We start from the raw sequence: 16,286 nt of genomic DNA, 5'->3' as shown, positions 1-16,286 counted from the left end.
TTTCACCTCCTTACACCACATATATATTTAAGGGGGGGTATGGGATATAATACAAGTATGGGGGGCTGCAGGGGTCTACCCCCGCATATGTATGTGGTGTAAAGGAGTTTAAGAAAAAGCAAAATCTGCATTTTCAGCCGTCGGACTTCTGGGGGTCGCAGTAATGACAGAAGGACAATCACAAGGCATCGAGGGTCCCTGGAAAACCTTCCAGCAAGGAGGTGGTGAAGGCAGTGGGGAAAAATACAGAGTCGCTCCCAACAAGCTTTCATAAAATGGAGGTCTGCTCACAATTAAGGTTTCTTTTTAGAACCATCAGCAAAAGTAACAGCTCTCTATTCTTCTTAAAATACCCAATTGAAAAGAAAAGTGAGAATAACTGTGTATTCACATTGCGTGCGCTCTGAGGCCCTCGGGCATGTGGCGCGGTATATAAAAATGTAAATAAATACATAAATATCGTTTACATAAATCCGTTGCATACTTGCGATGCAATGTAATGGAGCTGAACACTAGATAACTGATCATGTATTTTGTATGTATTTGATACATACAATTCTGAATAGCAGGTAAAAAAAAAAAAACGACCGAGGGCTGGTTGTTTTTTCCCATTGGTGAGACATTTGCATAGTGCGCGATGGATGTAGGTCACGCACTTGCTGAGCAATTTCCTTCGCCGCCGCCGCGGCGGAGAGCAGGCTGCAGCACTCGCTGCGCGCTCCCACCGCAGAGCGAGCGCGGCGAGTGCATGCAGACGCCGGGGCAGCGCGCGGGGGCAGATGTGGAGGGCACAGTGTCCCGAGAGATCGCCAGGTAAACTCTTTCTGCATTGAGGGGCTTATGTTTAATGGTGGCTGTTTGTTTACCTGGAACGCATGCTTTAAATGTTAAGCGCGGTGGCCAATGCATACTATGGTGGCTCTGTCCAAAAGTCCTGCTTAAAAGCCGAAAGATCCGGATATTCAATCCATGACTTTATTGGACACAGCATATGGATTTAAGTATAACGACCAGGCGGATGAGTATTATCTATGTTTTCTGTGAAAAAAAACAATTGGCTACCGGCTCATTCCCTTCGAAAAATTAATGTTAATTGAAAAAAACGAGAGATTCCCTGGAACGGGGTTCACAAGTGAGCTTATATGTGTGGTGCGCCCAGGGGGTTCTTTAGAAAATACAGACTCTCAGCAAGATGTCACACTGACACGTGGGTGTCACGCTGCTGCGAGGAGGAATAGGAGGAAATAGTTTTAGGGGTCCATGGTGGCCCGCGATCTAGCTAAGATGCTTTTACTACCTGCGTAGCGTGCGCCAAGGAAAATAAATCCCTTCCGGGCGGTATACCGAGACCCTCGTGTGAACCTGTCTAGAAAGGAGCTGGGGCGACTGGACAGGTGAGGTGAGCTGGCTCACAAGAGAGACCCTCGACGTTCTGTTAATGTGTATCGATCAGGGGGCGTTCTTCGAGCGAGGCGACAAGGTTATTTAAGCACTGGAGTAGCAGGCAGGTTGTTTTCAACGAATTGAACCTATTTTTTCACTCCTAATGGCATTCTGTCGCTGACCTTTGTAGTTCTGGCTATTAGGTGTCCATTACGCACCACCTGTAAGACAAAACTATTTCATTGGGTGTACAGATCGGAGCCAGTTGGGATCTGAGCAGGAACACACAATGACTGCCCATGCCCACCTCAATCCCTATGGACCTTCCCGCCCACTACCTGTCCCTCCCTGACCAAAGCACATCCTCCTGGGATCTATTCGAGTAAGCGCTATCAAACAGTAACATCAGACTTTCAGACGTGTAGGGGCAGCCACACTTCTTTAACAATCTTCTGAGAGCTAATGACTGTAATGGAGCTGCAAATGTGCAACTGCTTTAATAAAAATGTCTTAACCAAGTTTGCCTTCAGCCGAATTATTTATAAGCAGCATGTGTATCCTCAGATCTGTTCCGTGCTGTAAGTCCTGTTAAAAACAAGCATTGGCAAAGGCAATCATTTTGTCTTAGGTATTAAAGATGCATTTTCCAGGCGCTTCGATCATATTCTAGCTGTTGCCATTTTATGACCAGGGAGTAGCATTATGGCATAGAGGGAGGTAGATAGATAGATAGATAGATAGAAATAAAAAAGGACAGATAGGTTACTTCCAACCCTGCACTGTGCTACACCTTGATTTGTGTCTGTCTATAATTTCTGCTGAAAGAAGCTGCTACCTGTCCCCGGACAACATCAAACCTACTATTGAAGAAACAACTAAATTATAAAATATTTAGCCTTTGGATATTGCAAGTGCGCGTCACTAAATAGTAATATGCATAATAATAAACACATCTTTTCACATCTGACCTGTGTAACAAACATTGTTTTTTTTTTCTAAATGACATCAAAGAATTCCACGTATCTAGGAATATGTAAACCATATATACATCATGTTATTACACCAGGAGATATCTTATGGAACTGAGGTATTGACTTGTAATAACACAAAACTTCACTATGGCTACTTGACACTGGCTGGGAGGTGTTTTGCACATATGCAGAATAACTCTGCTGCTCCAGTGCTTCTTAAGAGCCATGAGTACTGCTCACCAAAAACCTGCCGTATGGCTAAGGGTCATATAATTCACCGCGTATAATCTGCATTCATGTGCAATGAAAAAATCATGGGATCAAAAATGGAGAGAAAATAAAAAGAAACAGCGAATTAAAACAAGTATTCAAAACTTAATATCAGTAATTCTGGGAAACAACTTTATGTTTCTACCTAACCTCTTTCCTGGACACTCCTTAGCTCACATGGTATGTATTCAATCTATTATAGTTATCTGGTAAAAAAATTAACTCTAATTTATTATTTGTCCGAAAACAACTCCATTTGTGAAAGGAACCAATGGTGGGATTTAATTGATTAATAATCAAAGTATGCCATTGACTAAAAGTGTCCCTGTGTAAAAAAACGAATCGTAGCCTCACCAATTTTAGCCTCCCTGCCGCCCTATGCCTTGAGCGTGATCTCCTTACATTCTGGAAACTCCTCAAGACTTTCCTCTTCTCCTCTTCCGTCTCTCTCCCTCTACCCTGCTAAGCTAGTTGTCTGTTCTTTCCCTTTCTCCCTCCTCTTCCTTACAGCATGCTGAGTGGCCGCCGGGTGTACCTCAGAGTCTCACTGGTCCCTAGCATACCCGCCAGTCCTCTCTCGCACTTGCCCCATGACCCTATACCCCACTCGCATTCAATGCACTTGAGAAATTAACCCAAGAGAAGGGCTCTCTCTGCACTTACCCAGTCCCTACTGCTGGGTGCACTTGATCCTCCCCCGCCCTGTGACCCTCTGTGCACTTGCTCGATCCGTACACACTGTGCATGAAGATCGTCTTTCTGTTCTCCCTTGTCTTCACCCCTTAATTACACTGTCTAAACTGCAGAATCGCCGTCAGGCCTATTTGCTGTATCCCAAACTGTTAAATGTATCTTTTACACACTTACTCTGCCTTTGGAGACTATTATCGTATCAGAATTTCAAGGGCTCTGAGCGACTGATTGTTTTTTACCCATGTGCCCACCATCCTTGAGCGTTTTGAAACACTTGCCTGTGTATAGGCGCTATATAAATAAACAATACCATACCATAGCAATAAGGGACTTTTCCCCTTTAAACTTCTGTATACATCCTGCTACTGTGATTCCTCGACTTCAACTTTTTTTACGGAAAGATCTCAACGGAAACAAAACAGTTCCTTCACACCTCTAACCAATTCTGTATTATATTGAAATAGTAGTAGACCCCACTCTACACCTCCACCCACCTTCCCTATCAGGTAGCTCTCTTTCAATATGTTGCAATGGCCATGCGGTAGATGCACGAGCAAGAAAAGCAAGAAGAGACTTGTCTTGCTGATTCATTTAATCCGTGAGCCATCTTGGAACTTGTTTCTAATCCAATACATAAGCTCTGTTACATGTTACTCTCACTTACCAGTTACCTGTATTCCGCTTGAGTACCTTTTAGAACACCTCCTGTGAACAGACCTGAAAAGATACTCTGACTTGTTCGAACCTACGTTTTAATAACGAGATTTCTCATCATTAGATGAGCTCTTAAACTGGAGAAAGTCTGTCTAGATAGATCCTGCCGGGGGCCATTGCTGTACTCTATTCACAACAGAGCTAGGGCTTGCACAATAAGTTAAAAGCTGGTCAGTACGAATAAGAGTTATGTTTTGTTCAGAAGGTTGTCCTGAACACTGCATGTTTCACTACATTACATGCTCAAATCAAGTAGAGAGCCTATGTGCCTACGGTGTAGCCAAGGTAATCTGCCTTCCTGCCCCAATTTCCTTTGTGGATGATTTTCCCCCTCCCCCTTGTTAACCATGGATTTTGTCAGGTCGAACAGTGCATCTTTGTACAATGTTAATAGCAACCCTCATATTACGATTATTAGGGTATTTAATAAGAGCAGGCCGCCTCGGGAAGCAACATAGCGCTTTACAAGTCATAGAGGGAAGGAAACAGCAAGGGAAGCAGAGATACAATTGAGAGGGAGCTAACAACGAAAGAGGTGGAGGGTGGCCAATTTTGCAATGACGGACCTACAAGCACCGAGGGGATGTAAATCTTGGATCTGGCCAATGCACAAGATATTGTGGAAGTCTATGTTTAATACTATTTCTATCTCATCACAAGCAACGTGTTTCTTGGAGACAAAAAGGTGTTCCTACTGTAAATAGTGCAAGATTTTCACTCGTATCTTGAGGAAGCACGTGCCTTTGTATTGAAGGTCAATATTTTAGCCATGCCTAACTAGCAGAGAATGTGCATTGTAGTGAATAAATCTTAGTGGATTTGCCTATTGCATTTCATCCTTAGCTGGATCAGGTAGAATTGGATTAGAGCAAGCACTACTTGATATAGAAATTCAAGTGTCAGTGGTTTCAGGACTATACTCCTCTCAGCGCCACACGATTTCAAGACTAAGCTAGAATTCAAGAAAACATTCAGCATTAACAAAATGTGTAATAACAAAAAGACACATTTTATCATTTGAGCTGTAAGTATAAGTGCCACGACACAAAGTGTGTCTTTGAGAGCACTGATACTAGAAACATAACAATAATCTACACTTGGCCCAGTGAAGCAATCATTCCCCCTTTCCACAAACAGTGCGGTCAAGCAGATATGTCAGCATTACATCCAGAGATGTGAAAAAGTGAGGTTAAATGGATGCAGTCCTGGTAAGTCAGTTGCCCTGTAGAGACCCACCCCCTTTCCCACTGCTTCCATCTCCACTTGATGGTACCCAGTGGTTGAATCTCCCAGGTCCTCTTTTTTTGTGGTACTCCTGTCTCACAGCTGCAAGGTGTTGAGATCTTCTGTCATGCTTACCTCTGGTGCCCTGCAGGAATGCCTGGTCCAGTCTGTTCCGGAGCGTTGCCCCCCCCTTCACTGGATGCCTTTGCCCTGACGATTGCCTCAGACACTCCTTCCCCCAATGGCCGACTGGAGATTAATCTCCAGGGGACTGTGAGGTTGGGAGGGACTTTGCTGCTTTTGGGACTTTTGGGAAGTGGGTCTTGGGGGTCGGGATGACCTGAAGGTAAGTACAAGGTAAGTGCTGGTCCTTCTCTGCTCCTTTCCACCCCTACTTCCAACCCTTCTAGTGCTTAGGTTGGCTGGCTGGCGCGTATTGAGCGCTGCTCACCGTATTGATTGTGATGAAGGTCGTGGTCTTCAGTGGTCTTCAGGTACGTATCCGACTCCATATACTTCACTGAAGATGTGTGATCCAGACCGGCTGAGACACACATAAGATACCACCGCTGAACAGGTAAGTCTCGGTTTCCAACTTGTCGAGGTGAAACTTCTTTCTGTACTGTAGCTGGGTAGTCTTCTAATAAAGTATTTTTGTCTTTTCCTCTCAGGAGCAGAACGACTGACTTCCGACACAGGAGTGGAGAGCCGCGGGTGTGGAGCCAGTCACAGAGTGCAGGTTAGTAAGCTATGTACCAAGGTCGGAAAACAATCGTAAACGGAATGTGAACTCTCACACTGTTTCTTTAATTCCAGGTCCTTGGAAGCAGCGGGCACGGCAGAATTCGGATGAAATCCGGTGAAAGCAATGCTGAGGCGGTGAGGAGCCAGTGTCCAGGATGAGCAACAGTACTTGCTGGACTCCAGGTGAGGTTCAGGGATGACAGAAGCAGCGACTACGAAGGCACACAGAGCCTTGTTTCAGGTGAGTGCCCAATATGTCTCACTCACATGGAAGTCCTTTGCACGTGCAAAGAGAACAGGAGCCGTAAGCGAGACACTGCTCTTGCTGAGAGAAGAAGAAAAGCTAAGCACCGGGTGCGGTCCTGGGTGTGGTTTTATACCTTTGGGCCATGCTCTGTCAGCACTAGACTTCCAGGGGTGTGTACTTCTTTGCACGAGCCCGGTGCCTCTTTGCACGTGCCCGGCATGTTCCTCGGTCCCACACTGGTCTCTCCCTTGGCAAGCACCTTGGTGCGGATTGAGGCCTTACTTCCTCCTGCACGCTTGCGCCAGCCAGCTACCAAAGCTGTCCACCACCTCCCTACTCTATCATGAGGGGAAACGCCCCTTGCCCTGGCCTGACCGTCCAGCGCCCATGGTGGAATTGTAACAGCACTCCCCTCCAAAGCCCCTCCAAGTAGAGCCACCCCGGGTCCTGGCCTGTTGGGATAGTTGCTGTGAAATCGGGTAACTAACCGTGGGGCATGAATGTGTTCTACTGGCTCCCAAGTCCTGTCTAGGGTGCTGTATCCCTTCCAATCAACTATATAATATAATCATTGCCTGCTAATTTTTGAATCTAGGTTTTCTTTTACTTCGTATTCTTTTTCCCCCTAGGACTTCTATTGGAGGAGGGTTAACCAAGGAATTTCGTGTGACTGGTTGTACTGGTTTAAGCAGTGATACGTGGAAGACTGGGTGGCGGGTGGAGCCCAAGTTTGAGCACAACAGGATTAATGATAGCTGTTACTGTGTCGGGGCTGATGAACTTGGGGTGGAACCGTTTCGGGCCCATTAGCCGAATATGCTTGGTTGAGAGCCAGACCTTGTCGCCCACTTGGTACTCTGGTGCTTCTTTTCGTCGTTTGTCGGCAACAGTTTTTTGGGCATTTTCTCTTTCTTGTAGGGTCCTGATGGCCTTTTTTAGGGTTTCTTGGATGTTGGTATGCAGTGACGTGACAGCGGGCATTCCCATGGCTTTGGGTGGATCGAGAGCTGTGGTCCATGGGTCCCGTCCGTAAAGGAAGTAGAAAGGTGAGAACCCTGTGGAAGTATGGATACTGTTGTTGTAGGCATAATCTGCTGCCCAATGAACGTCTACCCAACATTCGTCCTGAGTGAACATGAACCGCAAATACTTTTTCCAGGGTCTGGTTAGTTCTCTCGGTCTGACCATCCATTTGCAGGTGATGGCTGGTGTATAGCAGGATGTCAATTTGGGCCTTGTCACAGCAATGCTTCCAGAATTTAGATACAAATTGACTTCCTCGATCCGAAATGATGACTGAGGGGAATCCATGCACCCGCACCCATTGGTTAAGAAAGTGTGTGCTAGGCTTCCTGCGTTTGGTAGACCCTTTAGGGCAAAGTGCACCATTTTGGTAAGAAGGTCCACGACCACCATGGTGGTATTGTACCCGTTACACAGAGGGAACTCCGTGATGAAGTCCAGGGAGATGGTGTGCCATGGGACTGGTGGTATAGGCAAGGGGTAGAGTAACCCTGATGGCTTAGTTTTAGACATCTTGCTGCAGGCACATCACAGGTTTTGATATAGTGAGTCACATCCTTTTGCCACGTAGGCCACCAATAATGTTGTTGAATCTACCCTAGGGTTTTGGTGATTCCTGGGTGACCCGATGTCAGTGCGTCGTGGTAGTTATGTAGAATCTCCCCTTGCATTTCTGGTTCTTGGACATACAACCGCCCTTGGTAGTACGGGAGCCCCCCGTCGGCGGTCCTTTGCGGATCTTGGTTGACCCATTCTTGCAACTTCTCCGGTGTTAACAATTGCTTGATTTTGCTATGTAACTGGTCTAACGGAGGCAGCCTAGGACTGGTCAGACCCAGTAACTTACTCCCTGGGATGATGGACACGGGTTCTGGGATCGCGTAGGTTTCTCTTCCTTCTAGACTCCATCCAATGTGCGATAGTGCGTCAGCCTTCCCATTCCTGACTCCCGGGTGGAACATGATGACAAAGTCGTATTCCAAAAAGAATTGAGCCTACCAGAGTTGGCGTGGAGATTGAGCTTGCACCGTTCGCAGATACCGCTAATTTCAATGGTCGGTATAAACCATGATGGTATGATGTGTGCCTAGCAGATGGTGACGCCACTCCTTGAACGCCGCTTTGATGGCTAGCAGTTCCTTGTCAGTTATAGAGTAATTCAGCTCCGCCAGTGATTTTTTTTTCGACCAAAACGCCACAGGGTGCAGGTGGGTGATCATCAGGTCCCTCTGAGATAATACTGCCCCATCACGACACTAGAGGCATCCGTCTCAACCACGAATGGCAGCTCAGGGTTTGGGTGTTTCAAGATGGGCACTGTCGCGAATTGCGTCTTGACTTGTCTAAAGTCCTGCTCCACTGCCGGAGATCCTTTAAAGGTCTTGTGCTTCCTGAGCAATGAGGTGATGAGATGGGCGATATCCAAGAACCCTGGTATGAATCGCCTGTAGAAGTTAGCGAAGCCTAAGAAGCTTTGGACAGTCTTGATTGAGGTGGGCGAGGGCCAATTCAAAATCGCTTCCACTTTCCTTTTATCCATTTGGATACCTTACAGGGTTAAGATGAAGCCGAATAATTCCACTGTGGTCACGTGGAAAAAACAATTCTCCAGTTTTGCGTAAAAGTGGTAATGGCGGAGCTTTTCCAGGATGGCTCTAACGTGATGTACATGTTCTTCTTCGGTGGCCGAATAGATTAATATATCGTCGATATATACCATGGCTTCAGGACATCCGTCATGAAGAACTGGAACGCCGCCAGTGCGTTGCAAGGCCAAAGGGCATTACAGTATATTCGAACAGCCCATACTTAGTGCGAAAGGCCGTCTTCCATTCGTCCCCCTCTTTTATGCGGACTAAGTGGTATGCTCCGTGCAGGTCCAATTTAGTGTATATTTCCGCGTCCTTAGCTTGGTCTAACAGAGCAGGAATTAAAGACAGGGGGTATTTGTTATTTACAGTGATTTTATTGAGCCCTCTGTAATCGATGCAGGTCCTGAGGTCCCCTTCTTTCTTCGGTATGAAAAACAGAGCTGATGAGGCCAGAGACTTGGATGGTCGGATAAACCTGTTGGCTAGGTATTGATCCAGATACTCTCGCAGGTGCTGGTTCTCCTTTTTGGTAAGTGCATAAATGCGACTGCACAGCGATTGGGATCCAGGTATCAAGTCAATTTGGCAATCGTATGGTCTATGCGGGGGAAGCTGATTCTTTCTGAAACACGTACTCAAATTCTTGGTACCTCGGGGCAATTGCCCAGCTGCACTGGGTGACGCTGCGGCCCCCAGCTTTAATGTTCTATGGACTGACAGTAGGTATGGGTAACAGGTGCACAGACACTTGGACAGGAAGATCCCTGCATGTGTTTTCCAGTTGATAATAGGATTGTGGCATTTTAGCCACGGCATGCCGAGTATGAGTTGGAAGTGCGGGGCATTAATAAGATCAAGAGTCATACGCTCTCGTGGCCGTCTTTGCACAATAGTTCCACTTCTTCTGTGCACTGTGTTATGTACTTTGATGACAATGGGGAACCATCCATCGAGACGACGTTGTCTACCTTACCCCTTTGCTGCCCCGGTATTCCGATTCTCTGAGCTACTCTGATATCTATACAGTTGCTGATGGTGCCACAATCTATCTAGCCTCCAAAGCGTACATCCAGTGAGGTTGCCCTGGTCTGATCAGGATAACGGGTACGTTAAAATGTGAGACAGTGGTTGCTTTTGCTCCCCTCGACAAGCCGATCCCTACTCTTGTCGAGTCCAGGAGTTTTCCGACGGTGGCACGGGATTCTCTACACAGATCACGGCCTCCCTGGCGGCACCCAGGATTTGTTTACTCGGTTTGCTAGAGCAGCCTTTCAGGAAGTGGCCTGCTTTGCCACAATAGAGACACAACTGTTGTTGGCGACGTCTCTCTCTTTCCTCCTTGGAGAGCGGCCCCCTCACACTCCTCAGCTACATGGGTTCTGGGACATTTTCTTGGGGACGAGCTTGTACTTCATGTGGGCGCCCATACACGGGCCGGGCCTCCACCCTTGTTAGGTCCGCCCTTCTCTCCTGTAAGCGATGGTTCAACTGTATCACCAAGTCTATAAATTCTGTGCAGCACTCAGGTGGATCGACCACTTGTGCTAAAACATCTTTCAACTCTCCTCGGAGGCCTCGATAAAAGAGGGTGGTTCTTCTTTCCTCTGGCCAATTCTGTTCTGTTCATATCACGATTGACATTAACATAAATTAATCAATTGTATTTATTAAAGACTCCTTACTAAACAAATCAATTATTTGTCAATACATGATGTCATCACGCCGTCACATTATCACATAAGTAAACAAAAAGCAGCCATTTTAATTGTTTTTGCTACCGCTTGTGCACAGGATGTGGGATCCGTTCTACTGATACAATCCAGGTTAGGTTAAACTTTCATCCTCTATACATGATGTAGGGAATAATACGAACAATACTAACAAGGCACCTTGATCTGTTGTTTCAGATCAGCCCTCTTTTGAAGTACTATGAGCTAATTAGCAAGAGCAAGATTTCTATGGGTCTAAAAGGACTACACACCCCGCATTACAGTAACCTATATGTAAGGACAGATGTAAATTATATTCTTTCACTATAGTGTAGAAGATTTATTCAAATTGTAATTTGAATAGCTACAAATGTTTTTATTTCCTAATAGTTTAAACTGGACACATTACCAAATGATGTACATATAGCCATAACAGACTTCAGAGGCTAGAATACCAAAACAAACTTGATCTTGATGTACCAGTTGCATTGATAAACAGGTACACTCCATGCTTATGGATTGCGCTAGTGAATGTTTTTAGTGTTTTTTTAATAGACTGATTCTCTCATAGATACTCATACTTACACAGACACGTGTGTATCTTTTTACCCTCACAGCCACCACATTACTCCAGTTACTGCACCTTGAATAGAGGAAGATAGTTACCTCATATCATCTAAACTATGACCAAGATAAAAAGGAAGAATTTCATCCAGGTGATTTACTTTATAAAATATGACAGAAGATGATGGATTTGAAAAGTATAAGTTTAGAATGAGGTATTGAATATCTTTATATTTTCTTTTAGGTTTAACCAAATATAGAGCAGCATAGTGAACTTAAGAGCTCCTGATGAATGAATAACTTTCCCGAAACGCATTGAGCATTTTAGGATAAGACAATTTCAGGAATTTATTGTCAACCAAGGGATTTTTTCATGCATTGACACCGATGGAATAAGTTGTTTGAAAATGTCCTTCTTTGTATACCACAGAACTATACTTTTTCATGAACAATAGAAGAATTATATTTGAATGTTAAATAGTGAATTCTAACCATTATGTATATTGAATATATGAAGTAATATTCAACTCTAATTAGTTATGAATACAACCAATTACACATGTTTATTTTTAAACTCTTGAATGGACTCTTACTTTTTTGTAGTTTTTTTAAACATAAAACCAGTTGTGCTAGGGACGGGAGTGTTCCATAAGTGTGTGGACATCTGTTGTGCTTTCACCCCATTCAAAAGACCCCTTTGAGGTGTACATGGTATTCAGCACCTTGTGTGTTCCCATCCACCCAGCTCCCTTGCGAGCGCATAGTCACAGGTTCGAACTGCCTTTTATACCGAAGGGGGATTTATGTGGATGAGGCGAGCGCAATATGTCAGTAAACTTGTTTAAGGACACTGATTTTTCATGATCATACATTTTCATATTAATACATTCTTTTTATATGTTTTATTTTTTTAAATTTAGTTTGGTAAGTTTGATGAGTTTGACAAACTACAAATTGTGCTGCTGCGATTGAGGTATTATCTGTATAAATTCCTTGTATTGTCTGTAGTCACTAGGGAATTTCTCACAAATGGCTTGTCTACACAGGCAGGTTTTACTTGTTGAATGCGTAATCCTAGTCTTCCATGAATCCACCATGTCAATGCTCAATAGCCCACAGGCCTGTACCACTTGTGTAAGAGATACAGAAATAGTTTACTTGACTGTACCTAATAATTGCATTTATCTTGTTTGCACTGCCTTCTAAAACATAAGGGATTGTTGTGCTTAAAAAAGTACCTTTTCGATCAGAGTACTGAGAGTACTTTTGTTTTCATTTAGAGATGAATTGGAAATGTAAATGCCTATTCCAGCAAAAACAGCTTTGAACATAGGGAAATCTTTTTTTAACTTCAAAGTGAAAGAATCCTAATTGTTCGGACATTTAGGGCCTGATTCATAGAAGTGTTTTATAATGGCGCAATCTCATAGGAAAACGTTCCATGAATCAGGCCCTACATCTAATGATGAATACTTTGGTTTGAGATTAGAAGGAGAAATGTATTCAATTTACAGAAAAAATCTTTCATTAGTGATCCATCAAAGTTCTGATGATGTATGAGAACAACATAAAATGTTAACCTTCTCGGTTGTCAGACATACATTGTATATATAATAAATGTACAAATTAGTTGGATTACAAGGGCGAACTGTAGCTTTAAGTTTGTGAATAAGGACCATCATCATTAACAATACGCATCTGCCCTGAAGTCATGTAGCTCAGTAACGCACAGCAGTTGTGTGTCTTCTTCGGCTATGAAGGCAAAGCAGCCAGAGTTTTCTCTGCAAAAGCAGTTCTCCACAACTGTTGGCATAACCTCACAAGAATGGCAAGTACACCAAGTGGAAACATCTTCCATGCGACTGGATTCAGGCTCCAGTGATCGATCATCACGACTTTCCTCTGATTGCCCATTATTTTGGTTTCTTTATCTTTCAAGCATTTCCTCTTCTAAATCTTCAGGCTCGTACAGGTAGAGCTGAATTGTTGCCATAGTTATAATTTTTCTTTTATAGCACGCTTAGTACCAGAGATTGGTTTCTAAGCGCAGGATTGGGATTCAAACCTGTGTTCTACTGCGTTGTCTTGCTTCCAAGACAAATGCGTTGCCCCGGAGCTATCCCCCCTCACCATAGTTCCTGACTATTGAATATTAAAGTATAAAATCAACAGTGAGAAAAATAAACATGTTTTTTGTTTGTTTACAGTAACAAAATGAGGTTTACCTTAAAATTCAATGTAAAAGAAAAATAAGAGAAGAAACAGCCGTGTTACAAAAACCCATAGTGCAAAGACAAGATTAACAGGCACAAACTTAGAAATGTTGCATTGACACAGGTAAAAAAATAAGCCATAAGCCATGTTTAAGTAGAATTTTAAAATGGTTTGGTAAAGACAATTATACATAATATAAGAAATGTGTAAATAGAAAGGGACTACTGAGTTAATTCATTTTAGGTGGTGTAGGTACCTGTTCTCAGTGCGTCGTACTTGGAAGATAGCTGAACAGAGCAAAAACAATTCAGGGAGGCTCGAGATGAAATACACTGACATGAACGATAACGAAATTCTATTGTTGTCTGAACAGATAGTGTTTGTTTATACTTGTCAAGGAAAGAGCTGTCTTGACATTTCCATGGAGACACGTCAATAGATTGAGCACATCAAACGATAACATGAGATGTGCATTGGCGTTATGAAAAGTGGGCATAAGCGTCTAGTGATGTCAGCTTTAGGGGCGTAAGATCTGAATTACTGCAGTGAGAGCACTTGAGCTTAGGGCGATGGATCAACGGATACGTTTAGCACAAGATGGCATTACCCGACCTGTCAGTTTTGCATGTGTTAATGTGAGAAAAACGAAGGTAAGATGCATTGGACATTTTATACGATAGATCGATGCATGTTCAAAATACATGCCTGCTCGATTGGGCCAATAACATTTCTTAACAAACTTTCCCTTTAATGTTTTTACAACTTTACATTTTGTATTCAGTTTATAATGATCACAGCGAAATACATTTAATGGGGCTAGTATACAGAGATGCTTTAGGAAATGATTGTTGCATTTGTAATGCTCCACTTCTGAAAGAAATTAATCTCAGCATGTTGACCTCATGTAGTAAAAATAGCTTTTCTTATTATGCTCAGGTTTTATTATAGTAGTTTATTGGGATCTAGTGAGATACCTTCCAGTGGAGACAAAAGCGTCCATGATTTGTTTGTGATCTCCAAAGTAAATCTTTTTGGGTAACTCAGGGATGTGGCTGTTGTCGGTTAATGACGGAAGTATGAGATGGCAAAAGTCTACAGATCCTACATCAAGTGTTCTCACATTTACTGTTACATGCTATGATTTGCTATCTCAAAATTGTCCAGTTGAACTCTTAATAAACCTAAGATATATATTAAGAAGCAGGTGACATTACTGATAGGTAGAACTTTGTTAACAATATGCCACATATGCTGCTTGCCCCTATTTCTCGGTGAAAGTCTGGGCATAGTGTGATCCCTATTAGTAAGTATGGTTGTTTGTACAATATTTATATATTTATTTTCAAGGTATATTGTGCTCTTGCATGCTATCTTCCAGCCAGCAGCACAACCACTAGCAGGCAAAACATTGTCTCGCCCAAACTGTTAGGAACCTGTGTAATGAGGGGAAGGTACCATTTGATACGTTCTCATTGAATCACAGAGAATGTAAGAAGTTGGTTGCTGAGAAGAAGCTGAAAGATGATTATAGTCATTGCAAAGATATAAGATTATTCTGGGCCCCGGATTGACTGGAATACCAAGATCACAAACCAAGGTGGAATTGTATATAACGGAGGAGGCTTGGAGGACCCACTTCACTGAGTGATAGTGGGAGCAGGCTGATGGGACATCATTATTATACCATGACAAAGTCAACCAGATTTATGATCCCCATCTCTGTGGCTTGTATCACTTGCAACCAGCAGCCCCAGGTACCTATTGCATTCCAATGGATATGTTTAGGTGAAATGCTGACATCTGGATTCCATTATTTTGTATTTATTTCAGTGCAGTCATTGCCTCTGATGAGATGCCCCGCTCGTCTTGGGTCATGGAGAACATCTCAATTTCTGAGAAGGATGATCTTGAAAATCCATCAAGCTATTGGCCTATCTATCTCATGGATGTGGAATAAGTTGGTTCATCGAATCTGTCAGATCGATAAACAACATATACCTAAATTTTGATTTTGCAGAAGTGTCCAAAAATACATAAGGGGTGAGTGGGGAAAGGTAGAAATAGGGTGGGGCAGGAGATGGTAGCGTGGGGACATGGGAGAGTAGAAAAGGGGGGCTTATTTGAAGAAGTGTATGGCAAGAGATGGTAACGTGGGGACATGGGAGAGTAGAAAAGGGGGCTAATCTGAAGAAGAGTATGGCAAGAAAACCAGATTAAATCCAACAATATAGATCTGCTGGATGTGCTGTTTACATTTCTCGGAAATCATTACTGACTAGAATCTTGGAAGCGATGCATAGGAATTTGCCTGTTTCTAGAGTCTTCGGGTGGTGAGGATCAAGGATGGTGTTACAGGAGTTGCAGTTAACACATCTGCACATGACATTTGTGCACTTTGACAAAGAGGTCCTATATATGGGAGGGACCGAATAGAAAGCTTTGTTCAATTCAGTTAGGTTGGATATACTCTCAGAGGTGAGGGGATCAATCCTGTAAGCACTTCATTAAATATTCTGGGGCGAGCCAGGGTTGACCTGAACGCAGGTAAGGCGGGGGTCGCATTATGGCCTCTACCCTCATCAATCTTATCTTTTTGTAAATTATGCAGAGGACCGGTTGCAGCGGGACTCTCAAAAGATGGCTATCATAACCGGCACTAAGATCCATATTGAATCGTGGGCTAGAGAGGTAGAGACGGACCATTTCTTGGTTTCAATTGAATCAATTGTAGATTTGGATATTTTCAGGCTGAAACTAAATGCTGGGACGAAGCAGAAGAGGCCATGATAAACATTCTGTGCTATAATCTTAGACTGACGTCTTATTTGAATTTTAGGACATATCATGTGGTTCTCAGAATTACCTAGAAAGTTGCTCCCAACCTCAGACTCGCCCAATTGACGTGAGGTTTAGAACTTGTGCTTTCCCTTAATGGCAG

General features: G+C 43.5%; 1 protein-coding gene across 1 annotated transcript in view; it reads left to right on the top strand.

The window, feature by feature from the left end:
* The first annotated feature begins 678 nt into the window (after positions 1-678).
* IL23R (interleukin 23 receptor) overlaps positions 679-16,286 on the top strand; it is a 777,663-nt gene continuing 762,055 nt past the window's right edge. Inside the window, exon 1 of the mRNA XM_069641944.1 lies at positions 679-813. The gene's annotated coding sequence lies outside the window, so the exon portion shown is untranslated. The remainder of the gene's footprint in view (positions 814-16,286) is intronic.

Source organism: Ambystoma mexicanum, chromosome 1q, assembly GCF_040938575.1.
Source record: "Ambystoma mexicanum isolate Mex_15411 chromosome 1q, UKY_AmexF1_1, whole genome shotgun sequence".
Classification (NCBI taxonomy): domain Eukaryota; kingdom Metazoa; phylum Chordata; class Amphibia; order Caudata; family Ambystomatidae; genus Ambystoma; species Ambystoma mexicanum.
Note: the sequence above shows the minus strand (reverse complement) of the source record. Positions and strands in the feature narration are given on the sequence as shown.